Source organism: Schistocerca cancellata, chromosome 8, assembly GCF_023864275.1.
Source record: "Schistocerca cancellata isolate TAMUIC-IGC-003103 chromosome 8, iqSchCanc2.1, whole genome shotgun sequence".
In the NCBI taxonomy this organism is placed as follows: domain Eukaryota; kingdom Metazoa; phylum Arthropoda; class Insecta; order Orthoptera; family Acrididae; genus Schistocerca; species Schistocerca cancellata.
The window spans coordinates 315,954,837-315,968,435 of NC_064633.1; the positions used below are offsets into that span (position 1 = coordinate 315,954,837).

At 42.7% G+C, this 13,599-nt stretch overlaps 1 non-coding gene across 1 annotated transcript; it reads left to right on the forward strand.

Moving 5' to 3' along the window:
* The first annotated feature begins 10,322 nt into the window (after positions 1-10,322).
* Trnas-cga (transfer RNA serine (anticodon CGA)) lies at positions 10,323-10,397 on the forward strand. Its single transcript has one exon. It is a non-coding gene; the product is annotated as a tRNA-Ser (tRNA).
* Positions 10,398-13,599: the final 3,202 nt, after the last annotated feature.

Consider the following 13,599-nt stretch of genomic DNA (forward strand, 5'->3'; position numbering starts at 1 on the left):
TATCCAGGCGCCTTGCAGAAGTTTTTGTTCTCGTGGGAGGGGACTTATGACCACAGCAGTTGAGTCCCATAGTGCTCAGAGCCATTTGAACCATTTTGTTCTCGTGGGAACAGCTCAGCAAGTACCTGTGGAGTTTACTTGGGGAAGTTACTTGCTAGTGGGACACACGCCCTACACTTGCAGCTTGTTTGGGTCTCAGTTGGCGTGCAATCGTTCGGCTGCCCCTCGCAGCACGGTGCCCTGTACTGCCAGGAACGGTGTGCTTGCTGCGGAGTCAGCTGTAGGGGCTCTGAGCCGGCGTCGGCCGACAGAAGCCGCGCCAGTGCGACATGCGCTTTTGGCGGGAAACCGGCGCCAGCTGCGGGCACGGGCCGGGCCGGGCCGCTGAATGAATTAGGGCGCAAGGCCGGAGCGGCAGAACAGGTAGGCAGGTGCGGCGCACATCTGCTGCTGCACCGCGCCAACCGCGCGCTCCGGAGGAATCCCTTTGTTACCTCGCAGCAGCCGCCAGCCAGCAGGTCTGCAGAGCGCTGCCTGAAGCGGCGCTGCACGAGTCTCCTCTGCACGTACATCTACATACTGCAAACCACTGGGAAGTGCACGGCAGAGCGTCTGTCCCACTGTATAGTTATTAGGGTTTGTTCGCGTTCCATTCACATATCCAGCGCGGGAAGCATGAGTGAACGACTCCGTGTGCGCTGCAATTACACCTACACTACTGGCCATTACAATTGCTACACCAAGAAGAAATGCAGATCATAAACGGGTATTCATTGCACAAATTTACTATACTAGAAATGACATGTGATTACATTTTCACGCAATTTGGGTGCGTAGATCCTGAAAAAACAGTACCCAGAACAACCACCTCTGGCCTAACAACGGCCTTGATACACCTGGGCATTGAGTCAAACAGAGCTTGGATGCCGTGTACCGGTACAGCTGCCCATGCAGCTTCAACACGATACCACAGTTCATCAAGAGTAGTGACTGGCGTATTGTGACGAGCCAGTTGCTCGGCCACCATTGACCAGACGTTTTCAATTGGTGAAAGATCTGGAGAATGTGCTGGCTAGGGCAGCAGTCGAACATTTTCTGTATCCAGAAACGCCCGTACCGGACCTGCAACATGCGGTCGTGCATTATCCTGCTGGAATGTAGCGTTTCGCTGGGATCGAATGCAGGGTAGAGCCACGGGTCGTAACACATCTGAAATGTAACGTCCACTGTTCAAAGTGCCGTCAATGCGAACGAGAGGTGACCGAGACGTGTAACCAATGGTACCCCATACCACCACGCCGAGTGATACGCCAGTATAGCGATGACGAATACATGCTTCCAATGTGCGTTCACCGCGATGTCACCAAACACGGATGCGACCATCATGATGCTGTAAACAGTAGCTGGATTCATCAGAAAAAATGACGTTTTGCCATTCGTGCACCCGGATTCGTCGTTGAGTACACCATCGCAGCGCTTCTGTCTGTGATGCAGCGTCAAGGGTAATCGCAGCCATGGTCTCCGAGCTGATAGTCCATGCTGCTGCAAAAGTCGTCAAACAGTTCGTGCAGATCGTTGTTGTCTTGCAAACGTCCCATCTGTTCACTCAGGGATCGAGACGTGACTGCACGATCCGTTACAGCCATGCGGATAAGATGCCTGTCATCTCGACTACTAGTGATACGAGACCGTTGGGATCCAGCACGGCGTTCCGTATTACCCTCCTGAACCCACCGATTCCAGATTCTGCTAACAATAATTGAATCTCGACCAACGCGATACGATAAACCGTAATCGCGATAGGCTACAATCCGACCTTTATCAAAGTCGGAAACGTGATGGTACGCATTTCTCCTCCTTACACGAGGCATCACAACAACGTTTCACCAGGCAACGCCGGTCAACTGCTGTTTGTGTATGAGAAATCGGTTGGAAACTTTCCTCATTTCAGCACGTTGTAGGTGTCGCCACCGGCGCCAACCTTGTGTGAATGCTCTGAAACGCTAATCATTTGCATATCACAGCATCTTCTTCCTGTCGGCTAAATTTCGCGTCTGTAGCACGTCATCTTCGTGGTGTAGCAATTTTAATGGCCAGTAGTGTATAAATCAATGCCCACTGGCAGCTAATGTCTTTAATTTCTTTGTGTCTTGATTCATTTATTTATTTCGCCTGATCCGATTAGGACCATCAGGGCCTCTTTCACGTCGAACCAGGGTTTCACGCATAGTGTACCTTTTTACATCATAGTTTCCAGAGAAATAAAAATTTTGATAAGATAAACAGTATAAAGGCATTTGAGTGTCTAAAGTGCCAGTGTGAGTAAATAACATTGTCTATGAGCTAATAAATTTAATATTGGCAATACTTGCAGCCTGCTACCAGTAATAGTGATACCAGTAACAGAGATAATAATAACAACAATAATAGTAATAATAATGATGACAGTAATAACAGCAACGATAATGGCAGATATAAAAAGAATATATCGGTGTACAAGAGACATGTTTGCTGTTATAGCGAGTCGTGGAGAAAGGAAATTTGAAAGTTTACCAGCTAAGAATAGTGGGAAAAGAGGGAGATATGGTTTTAATAAAGGATGTGCAAGGGTAACGAATGCGTACAGGGACAATGGCAATCCTTGTTGTTGCTTTAGGAGATATGTCGTTAGGTATTTTCTGAAACTGGATATGTTATTGAGTTCTCTAACATAACAGAGTCGAGTGTCTGCCACTCAGAAGGCCTTCGACAAAAGTGGCTGAACGATGGAGTGGGACAGAAAGGTTGTTTCCGCCATGTTGTTCAGATAAGAGCGGTAACGTCGAGGTGAGACATGAGGGGCGGTGTTCATTGATAACATAGTAAAGAAGGCAGGTGGTATGAAAATCTCTGATCTTATCCGCACGCTGCCAGGATAGCATATAATGGTGAAATATGGTAAAAGAGTCGAACATCACTTATGTCAGCAGTGAAGGGTTACGTGACCATCCAGTGCCATTTTTATACCGTGCATAGCGCTCCAAATCTGCTAGTGCGATCTTTTGAAGAACTGACTTATATTTTTTCCACTGGTCTTATATTACATATAAGACAGGTTTGTAAACCAACAAAAGGTGTGAGTCCAAAATTGAAGCCATCATAGAGTCTAAAATCAGAATAAATCAAGAAAGACGACGTCAGTCATTAGAAAGGGATGAATTCCTGCCGAAAATTCATAAAATCCTAAATTTAAATCATCATACAGTCAGTAGAAAATCATAATACATCAAAACAAGACCACATAGTTAGTTAAAAGAATGTGAAATCCTACCGAAAATCCATAATGTGTTTTGATTCATATTTTTTGAACATTTATGTTGTTATGAAGTGGGGTAACGGTGTTTCAAGGCGTAAGTGAACGACAGGATAAATCCTACGCAAAAAATGCAGTGCAGAGGGATCAAGTAAAGATTGTCCGTTTGTTAGTGATAGATGCCTGTAACCGACGATTTAGGAAGATGATTGAGGTACAAGGTACGTGAGCTACTGAAAAGAAAGTTTAGAAGATGATTATCGTGACTGGCTCGAAAAGACTGGGGAAAAACCAATAACAGAACTAAATATTGTTCTAAACGGGCAAGAAATGGTATCCACGCCATATAAAATACAATATCCGTGTGTGTTGAGAACATCGAGGATTATTGTCACAGTCTATAATAATCACGACACTCCCTCTCTTTATAATTACAGTCAATCTGAGTAGCTTTGTATCGCTATTTACCATTTCTGGAAAATGCTGGACGTAAAATAAATTACGTATCACAAGAGATTTTGAAACGTTTTGCAGCTATAGTTACTGAGAGTTTGGAAAAGTAAAAATGTGTACTAGCTTTGCCCTATTAGAGTAAAATGCCAATTTTAATGCTGGTACAAAGTTACACAGTCATACAGGATAACTTCAGACCAGTCTTAAAAAACAAAGAGTTTTCCCTATATCTAATGCTCTGGGTAAATTTAGATCACCCCATAAGGAAATCAAGTGTTAATAAAAAGTAAGAACAACCAGCGTTATTTCTTTACTGTACGTTTACTTTGAAACACCAAGATATTTCTATCGATCTGGTATTGTTCAATTTAAATCAGTGTCATCAGAAGCTCTCTCCATAGCCAACACAATAAAGGATAATCAGAAGGCTAAGAGCTTGAAGAAAGCTCGAAAAAAAGCTGAAATACTAACCAGAAACCACAGACGTAATAAAACTATAACTTTTAGCTCTAAATAATGGAAGTAGGTGGAGTAGCAGCCATTTGAAACAAAAGTGGTAAGTGATACAAACATAACCTGACTGGTAAAAAGTTACTTTGATTGACTGTACCCACTGCTATGGCAACGCGACAAGTGGCCAGCAAGCGACAATCCTGAATACGATATCGGATGAATTCGAATCCTATTGTTTACACTGATTTAAAAGATAGTTTTTTACAATATGGGGCGTATGTAGTGTCATAACAATAGACACAACATTTGCCATTCTTTGAATTCCTAAGAATCCTGAGAGGTATGAGATAGTACATTACAGAACAGTTTATTTACGATTCTCTTGCAACACACAAATATTTACTGAAGAATGTCTTTTGCCTTTAAAAACAAAAATTTGCTCAGAAGACCTGACATTTTCAGAAAGAAGTCGTATAGCTACCAAAAATCGTGAAGTTTGTTCGCTACAGTTTCAGCTAAATCAATAAATGCTGAACGTAAGAAACCTGTGTGGGATGTAATACCTACATTATTTAACGTACCAAAGAAGCCACCGCAACAGTAGCTGAAGGGTAAATCACACAGACGTGATAAAACGCGAAAGCAATAAAACTCTTTCCCAACACAGAAGAAACGAATTCCGTAACTGTTTGTACTTCTGACATAAAGTCAGGATGGAAGACTGCGACCATATTGGAAATCAGTAGGAGTACCACACAAATAATGTATTGGTCACTAAATAAGTAGTCACAACCTGATAAACCAATGACTTAATTTGACGTGTTTCTGGTAAAACCCATTCTGAACATAAAGGATTCTACCCGAAACGCGTCAAATAAAGTCACTGGTTTATCAGCTGGTGGCTTCTTTCTTAGTGACCCAATACAGCAGTTGCGTAGTACTTCCATTGATCCACAATCGTTGTTGCATCTGAGCCACGAATTACATGAATCTTCAACACATTCCCTTTTGAAGCAGAAGTAATAATTACGTTTACAAGTCTGTTCTAAATGTAAGAATTAGACTCCATAGAATATCTTTGTACCTCTCAAGGAACTTATCTACTACAATAAGAAAAGACAACAGAAATATATGCTTCTCATTTTTTTTCTTTATTGTAATTTTAATCACCTCATACAGGCGGGCTGTCAGCAGCATAGTACGCTGCTCTTCAGCCTTAAGTGGAACAATAACATGACATATAGGTGATACAGACAATACAGTAAAAACGGCGGGCAAAAAAAGGAGATACAAAAAACAATAAACATGAAGTCGTTCACGCTGGACGCAAAAAACGGTAACACTTGGTGACACGGCGCACAGAACACGGATGACGGCGACGGCACACGTGAACAGTTGAGGCGTGACGGTGACAGAACACCAAACACAAATCGAGGCACACACACGACACACAGATGGCGATGATCTCCAGCGTGCGGAAGTCCACTGAGCGTGTACGAGTCCGGGGACCTGCCAAGAGTGAAGGAGGAGGAGGGGAATGGGAGAGGGGAGAGAAGAGATGCCATGGGCAGAGGAGAGAGGGGGAGGGAGGAAGGGGGAGGGGAAGCCCGGGGGAAGAGGGGAGGAGGAAGGGGGGAGAGGAAAGAGAAGGGAGGGAGGGAGGGTGCCTAAAGGAAAGGACACAGGAGGTGGGGGGGAAGGTCAAAGTTGATAGGAGGGGTAGATGGAGGGGAGGAGGACATCATCAGGGAGGGGGAGCTGGCGGAAGCCACCTTGGGAGAGGGTAAGGAGGGTGGAGAGATGGAGACCGGGTGAGACGTGGGAATACAGGCGCGGCAGCGGGCGGGGGTGGGAGAGGATCGGGGATACGAGCGGGTGAGGAGGATCAAGTTTGCGGGAGGTGTACAGGATCCGTATCCTTTCAAGGAAAAGGAGGAGGTGGGGGAAGGAGATGAGATCATACAGGATCCGCGTGGGGGAGGGGAGACGGATGCGATAGGCAAGGCGGAGAGCATGGCGTTCAAGGATTTGGAGGGATTTATAAAAGGTAGGGGGGCGGAGATCCAGGCTGGATGGGCGTAACAAAGGATAGGGCGGATGAGGGATTTATAGGTGTGGAGGATTGTGGAGGGGTCCAGACCCCACGTACGTCCGGAAAGGAGCTTGAGGAGACGGAGTCGGGAACGTGCCTTGGCTTGGATTGTCCGGAGATGGGGGGTCCAGGAGAGGCGACGGTCGAGGATGACGCCAAGGTACTTACGGGTGGGAGTGAGGGCGATAGGACGGCCATAGACGGTGAGATAGAAATCAAGGAGGCGGAAGGAAGGGGTGGTTTTGCCTAGAATGATCGCCTGGGTTTTGGATATGCTTCTCATGCGTGAAATATGTATTTATATTGTCCTGGTGTCAGTGCAGTAAGCTACAATTATACATATATTCCAAAGGATTTCTTAATGAGTAACCAGTAGCTTATATCAGTGAATCAGTCGTAGCTCATGTCATGAATGAATGAGATTCGGCTGTTTTTGCATCTCTTTTACGATAATTCGTATCTCTTGGCAGTTTAATAACGCTTGGAACGCAAAAATATAACAATTATTTCATTAACTAAATGCAAAATAATTTTAAACATACATTAATTTTACGACATACGTCACTACTTTCTCACAGCATTCTTTCAGACCGCTTGGAGCGCTAGTGTCGCTCCAACTGCCAAACAGTAACAGCTTTCATACCAGAGAGGGTCGGGAATCTATGTATTAGACTGTCTTGTTATGTGATATACGCTGACGTTGTCTGTGATTAGTGCTTGTATTCTTTGAAACACAGGACATAATGTTTACTCTTTGTCAATAAATCCGCTGTTAACATAGAAAGTGACGAGCGTTACGTACTAATTTGTGTTATTTTACATTTTGTATCTGAAACACGAGAATCAAGAGATTTGAAAGACAAACGAGTTTGCTGTAGGCGAACAGTGACTGGTTCTGTCCTCATAAGTGGTGGATGGAGAAATAGCAAGAAAAATACGTCGGATAAGGTACGTAAGCCAAGGCAGCGGCGCCATTATATGTATTATATACCGATCAGTTTCTAACACTGCATTTTCGTACTGGCTCCGCGTATGCCTTTAATGGTGGTAAACAAATCTAGCCGGCCGGGGTGGCCGAGCGGTTCTAGGCGCTACAGTCTGGAACCGAGCGGACGCTACGGTCGCAGGTTCGAATCCTGCCTCGGGCATGGATGTGTATGATGTCCTTATGTTAGTTAGGTCTAAGTAGTTCTAACAAGGGAACCTCCCCATCGCACCCCCCTCAGATTTAGTTATAAGTTGGCACAGTGGATAGGCCTTGAGAAACTGAACACAGATCAATCGAGAAAACAGGAAGAAGTTGTGTGGAACTATGAAAAAAAAATAAGCAAAATATACAAACTGAGTAGTCCATGCACAAGATAGGCAACAGAAAGGAACCTCTGGGTTCAGTAGCGCCGTGGTCCCGTGGTTAGCGTGAGCAGCTACGAAACGAAAGGTCCTTGGTTCAAGTCTTCCCTCGAATGAGAATTTTTATTTTCTTTATTTTCGCAAAGTTATGATCTGTCCGTTCGTTCATTGACGTCTCTGTTCACTGTAATAAGTTTAGTATCCGTGTTTGGCGACCGCACCGCAAAACCGTGCGATTAGTAGACGAAAGGATGTGCCTCTCCAATGGGAACCGAAAACATTTGATCTCAAGGTCATAGGTCAACCGATTCCTCCACAGGAAAACACCTCTGGTATATTCTATACGACACTGGTGACGGCATGTGCGTCACATGACAGGAATATGTTGTCGACCCACCTAACTTGTACACTTGGCGAATGGGTGAATAGATTCTTCTACCTTGCCCGATTTAGGTTTTCTTGTGGATGTCATAATCACTCCCAAAAACGTGATGAAAACATAAGTTTGTTACATTAACTGCAACAAATAAATGCAACAGTTTAACAGTCGCACAGTTTTCCCTGTGCTCTGTCAAAACATGTTTTTAACGCTTTAAAATTTTTCCGTGTGTAGACTGTCAAATCCTGCATATGTCCAAGCAAATCTGAACATGTCCTGGAATTTTGGAGAGCGAAGTTGATTATGTGTGAGTACCTGAACTTTGATAATTGTCTCAAAATTAAAAATAAAAATTTTCATTCGAGGGAAGACTAGAACCAAGGACCTTTCGTTCCGCATCTGCTCACGCTAACCACGGGACCACGGCGCTACTGGGACCAGAGGTTCCTTTCCGTTGCCTATCTTGCGCATGGACTACTCAGTTTGTATATTTTGCTTATTTTTTTCATAGTTCCACACAACTTCCTGTTTTCTCGATTGATCTGTGTTCAGTTTTTCAAGGCCTATCCACTGTGCCAACTTATAACTAAATCTGAGGGGGGTGCGATGGGGAGGTTTCCTTGTAAGTTCTAGGGGACTGATGACCTCAGATGTTAAGTCCCACAGTGGTCAGAGCCATTTGAACCATCTTTGAACTAATCTAGTGAAGCGTTTGTAGCAGTTTCAAACATGCACGCACTGACCAGTGACTATTGGCGTTGATATTTAATTGTATCGCCGCGCTAATTTACAGCGAGCAAAATATTCATGTAGCAGTCGAGTTGCTTGGCGTAATGGGTCGAACGTCAGAGTCTTAAGACACTACATGATGTTATAGACCAATCATGACGTATTACATTGAAACCAGAATCTCTATCAGTTGACTAGTGGTGTCATCCATTTGCAAGTGACTTCTGGAATACTGTTCAGATTACCTCACCGGTTTCGTTATTACAATAATGAAATCTCGTGCAGTGTTTAGTTGCTCCGAAATATATGTGAAAGGAAGTAACATTTCGTTCAACTGGAAGGTAGTTTTTAAAACGCACAAAATTTACGAACACATTTTTCTAGATTGTCAGTGAGTGTATAGTTCGAATCTAAGTAGTGATATCGTTACCTAGCAGATGCAAATGGTCTTCTAATTGAAAGTATTTATTTTCACCCTCTCACGCTTCTCTTCGTCATTATACAACACAAACATAATACCGCGCAATACACGCATCCATTACTCTCATTTACATTCCACAAATACACGTAGCATACAACTCTCACCTATACCCAAGAAATAAAGTCTAAAGTAATATGATTTGAATGATAACGGTCATTATATATCTAGAACACGTTGGTCCTCAGAAAAAACTAACTGTAAGACTTTTTTCTATAACAAACGATTTGTAGTATATACTGACGGAAAAAAATGTCACAACACCAAGAAAGATTGTACTTTTAAACGAAAGTTGGTAGTCGTGGTTTCTACATCTGAGAGATGATGTATACACATATTTCGTGCCATTCTCATAAAGCCTAGTTTACATGGCGACATTGGGTTGCACCACTCGTTAGGTGCAATGAGTTGCACGCAAATGGTTTCATGTTTGACTGTAGACACGTTGCCACCAGTATACACTTCAGTTTCGTCGATTTGAGGGTCTCTGAGTAGTGTCTGAAATGAAAGTATTGGCAGCTGCACCTCGTACGAGTTGTGATGGAGTTAAATCTGGTTGCGTGGAATCGCTGCATAAGAAAAAAATAAACGTATTTCGATCCATGACTGGATGAAGGACAGACGTCAGCTCGGTTGCTCAGCATCCTTGCTGAAATAATTTATAATGGAAGACCCAAGAAGTTCTTCCAGTTACCTTAGAATGTCAACAGCACTGTTCACGTTTCTTCTAAGTAGAGTTAATTATACGATAAGGAGTAAAGATGCTGTAATGCACGAAGCACTGTTGCCAGAACTGCAATTACATATCATATTGCGTGCATTACAATCGAGAACACTCGGCATGTTATAAGATGCGGTTCTAGTTGGTGATGACGCTTTTTAATTAACATCAATAATTACTAACATTAACAATAATAATTATTAACATTAACAGCAATAATTATTCGAAGAAGGCCGAATTAAGAAGAGAATGGTTCGCAAACTACTCTCTTGAAGATAGATCTGTACAGTTGAAATATTTCAAAATTCTAACATAGTTTGGAAAGTAGGAGACGAGGTACTGGCGGAAGTAAAGCTGTGAGGACGCGGTGATCCGTGCTTGGGTAGCTCAGATGGTAGAGCACTTGCCTTCGAAAGGCAAAGGTCCCGAGTTCGAGTCTCGGTCCGGCACACAGTTTTAATCTGCCAGGAAGTTTCACATGTGAATGGGGATCACTGCTGCGACGTTTAAAATAGATGAATATTGAGTAAAGAATGCAGCTTCTTGATTTGTGTATCCTTCCTCCCTGTCAACAATATTCCTTAACAAAGAGTGGGCCAATTCGAACGATGGGATTTCATTCTTGTACACGAGAGCATTGCCATTTTGTTGTCAAACATAGCAGAAATATCGATACAGCTCAGTTAGTAACAAAATGTCAACTTGCAAATTCAATAGAAAGAACTGATAAAGAGGATTAGCACAGCTTCCAATTTGGATGTTTTGAAGTTTTTTTATATTTTAGCAAAATATGGGTTACAACATCGAAATAGCTTCGTGTATGAGTTGCCTTTCGTCCACGTCAATTTGGGAAACAAATCAAAATAATCTGACGGTCTCATATCGGGACTGTATGGTGGGTGGGGACGCATTCCCATCAATATTTGTCGAGCGTTGCTCTCACTGGTGGGGAATATGCGGTCTCGCATTAACATGCAAAATGAGGACACCAGCTGTAAGTGACGGTGACAACTCAAAAACACTGAACTTGACAATGATAAGATGACGAAAAAAGAAACTGTAAGTGAAACATGATTAAATACATACACACACACACACACACACACACACACACACACACACACACACACACAAAACAAAACAAAAAAAACCACGCAACCATTCTCTAAATTATTAATCTCTGGCATAGCCACAACAGTTTGGAAATAGTAAATTTTGCGTAAATGTTTTGCCTACATTAAGTTGTATAGAGTTGCAGGCGACAAACTGTAAAGAAAAACAGGCACTATAAAAACGTAATACAGCAGGAAAACCACACCATGTGGTAAGAAGTTATGAATACACAATTTTATGTGCTGCTCAAAAACCTGTAATTACGATTTATAAACTAATATTTGTACGTATTTAAACAGTAAAGAACCTTCTTTATGTTTAACAGCCATAACAATAAAAAAGCATGTCTGGGACAAAAAAAAAATCGTGTTTTGCTAAAGGCGGACCCCTCTCAAAAACATATGTGACAGCTGTTGACGAAATTTTAGGGTGCAAAAAAGTTGCAGAACCAGCTTTTAGTATGCACCTGTCACAGACGTCCTCTGGAGCACTCCATTCATGTCGTACGCGAAGATCATAATCAGTTTCACATTTTACTGCTGGTAGGCGTGGAGAGCCAGAACTTCAGTTCTGGCCCAACATCTCGTATCCAGGTTTCATGAAGGGCACAATCCTATTCAGATACTGTTCTCCTTCTTTTCTGAGATTATTTTGCGACCTGCTTTGTGCTCTTCCCTCATCATGTGGAACCCATCTCGTAGCCAGGTTTCACACAAGGATACATTCCAGACAAATATCTCCAGAAAAGACTTCCTAACTCTTAACTGTCCGCAGCTCGTGGTCGTGCGGTAGCGTTCTCGCTTCCCGCGCCCGGGTTCCCGGGTTCGATTCCCGGCGGGGTTAGGGATTTTCTCTGCCTCGTGATGACTGGGTGTTGTGTGATGTCCTTAGGTTAATTAGGTTTAAGTAGTTCTAAGTTCTAGGGGACTGATGACCATAGATGTTAAGTCCCATAGTGCTAAGAGCCATTTTTGAACTCTTAAATCTATATTCGATGTTAACAAATTCCGTTTTTTCAGAACAGATTTTCATGCTATATTCAGTCTACGTTTTATTTCTTTCGTACTTCGGTCTTCATCAGTTATTTTGCTGCCCAAATGAAAAAACTCGCCTAGTAGTTTGAGTGTATCGTTTCTTAATGTAAGTCCCTCAGCATTCTCTGATTCAATACAGCTTCTCTCAATTACCCTTGTTGTACTTTTACTGATGTTCACCTCATAATCTTTTTTCAAGACACTACCGAGTCCGTTTAATTGCTCTGCCATGTCATTAGCCGTCTCTGACAAATTTACAGTGCCATCGAGAAACCCCAAAGACTTTCTTTACGCCTGAACTGTAACTCCTGATCCAAATTTTTCTTCGGTTTCCTTTACCACTTGCTCAGTGTATAGATTGAATAACATAGGGGATAGGCTACAAACCTGTCTCACTCCTTTCTCAACCACCCCCTCCCTTTCGTAACCTTCCAGCCTTATAACTGCAATGTAGTTTCTCTAGAAGTTGTAAAAAACATTTCGGTCCCGTATCTTACCCCGCTACTTTTAAAATTTCCTAGAGTGTAGCCCAGCCCACATTGTCAAGAGCTTTCTCTAGATTTACAAATGTAAGTTTGCCTATCTTCCACAGTGTGTCGAAGGGTCAATGTTGTTTCGCGCGTTTCTACATTTCTGTATAACCCAAACTGTTCTTCCCCAAGGTCAGCCTTTACATGTTCTCCACTCTTCTGTAAATAATTCGTGTCAACATTTTTGAACCATGGGTGATGGTTTGGTAGTATTTACAACTATCAACACCTGATTTCTTTGAAATTTGAAACATTATTAATGATTCCTGAAATCTGAGTTTATTTCGCCTGTCATACGTCTTGCGCACCATGTGAAATAGTTTCGTCATGGATAGCTCTCCCGAGAATTCTGAGGGAATGCCCTTTACTCCAGAGGCGTTGTTTCCACTTGGGTCTTTCAGTGCTCTCTGAGTCTTCTCGCATTAGCGTTATTTCCCATTTCACCTTCATCGACATCCTCTTCCCTTTCTATATTAGTGTCTTCAAGTTCATTTCCCTTGTAGAAGCCCTAACCCTCCCACCTTTGAGCTTTCCCTTCCTTGCACAGCACTTGGTTGCTATCTGAGCTCTCCATATGCATGCAGTTGATTCTTTTTTCTTCAAAGATCTCTTTAATTTTCCTATTGCCAGTATCTATCTCTCGTTTACTTATGTATGCTTCTAAAGCCTTGCATTTGTCCTCTACCCCTTCTTACTTAACATTTTTTCACTTTCTGACAGTTTCATTTTTTGATGTCTGTGTGCCCCTTCGCCTGCTTCATTTATATATTTACTCCTTTCTGCACATTGTATGACAGAGTTGAAGAAAATAATTTATTTTACAAAATACCTTTATAGGCCTTCAATGTAGTCTCCAATCTTGCTTGTGACAGTTTCCCAACGTTTTGGCAACTTCTGTATTCCGGACATGACAGCTTCGTTGTTCCTTCGGTTTGGGAAACAAATCAACGTCTGTTGGTTTCATATCAAGACCGT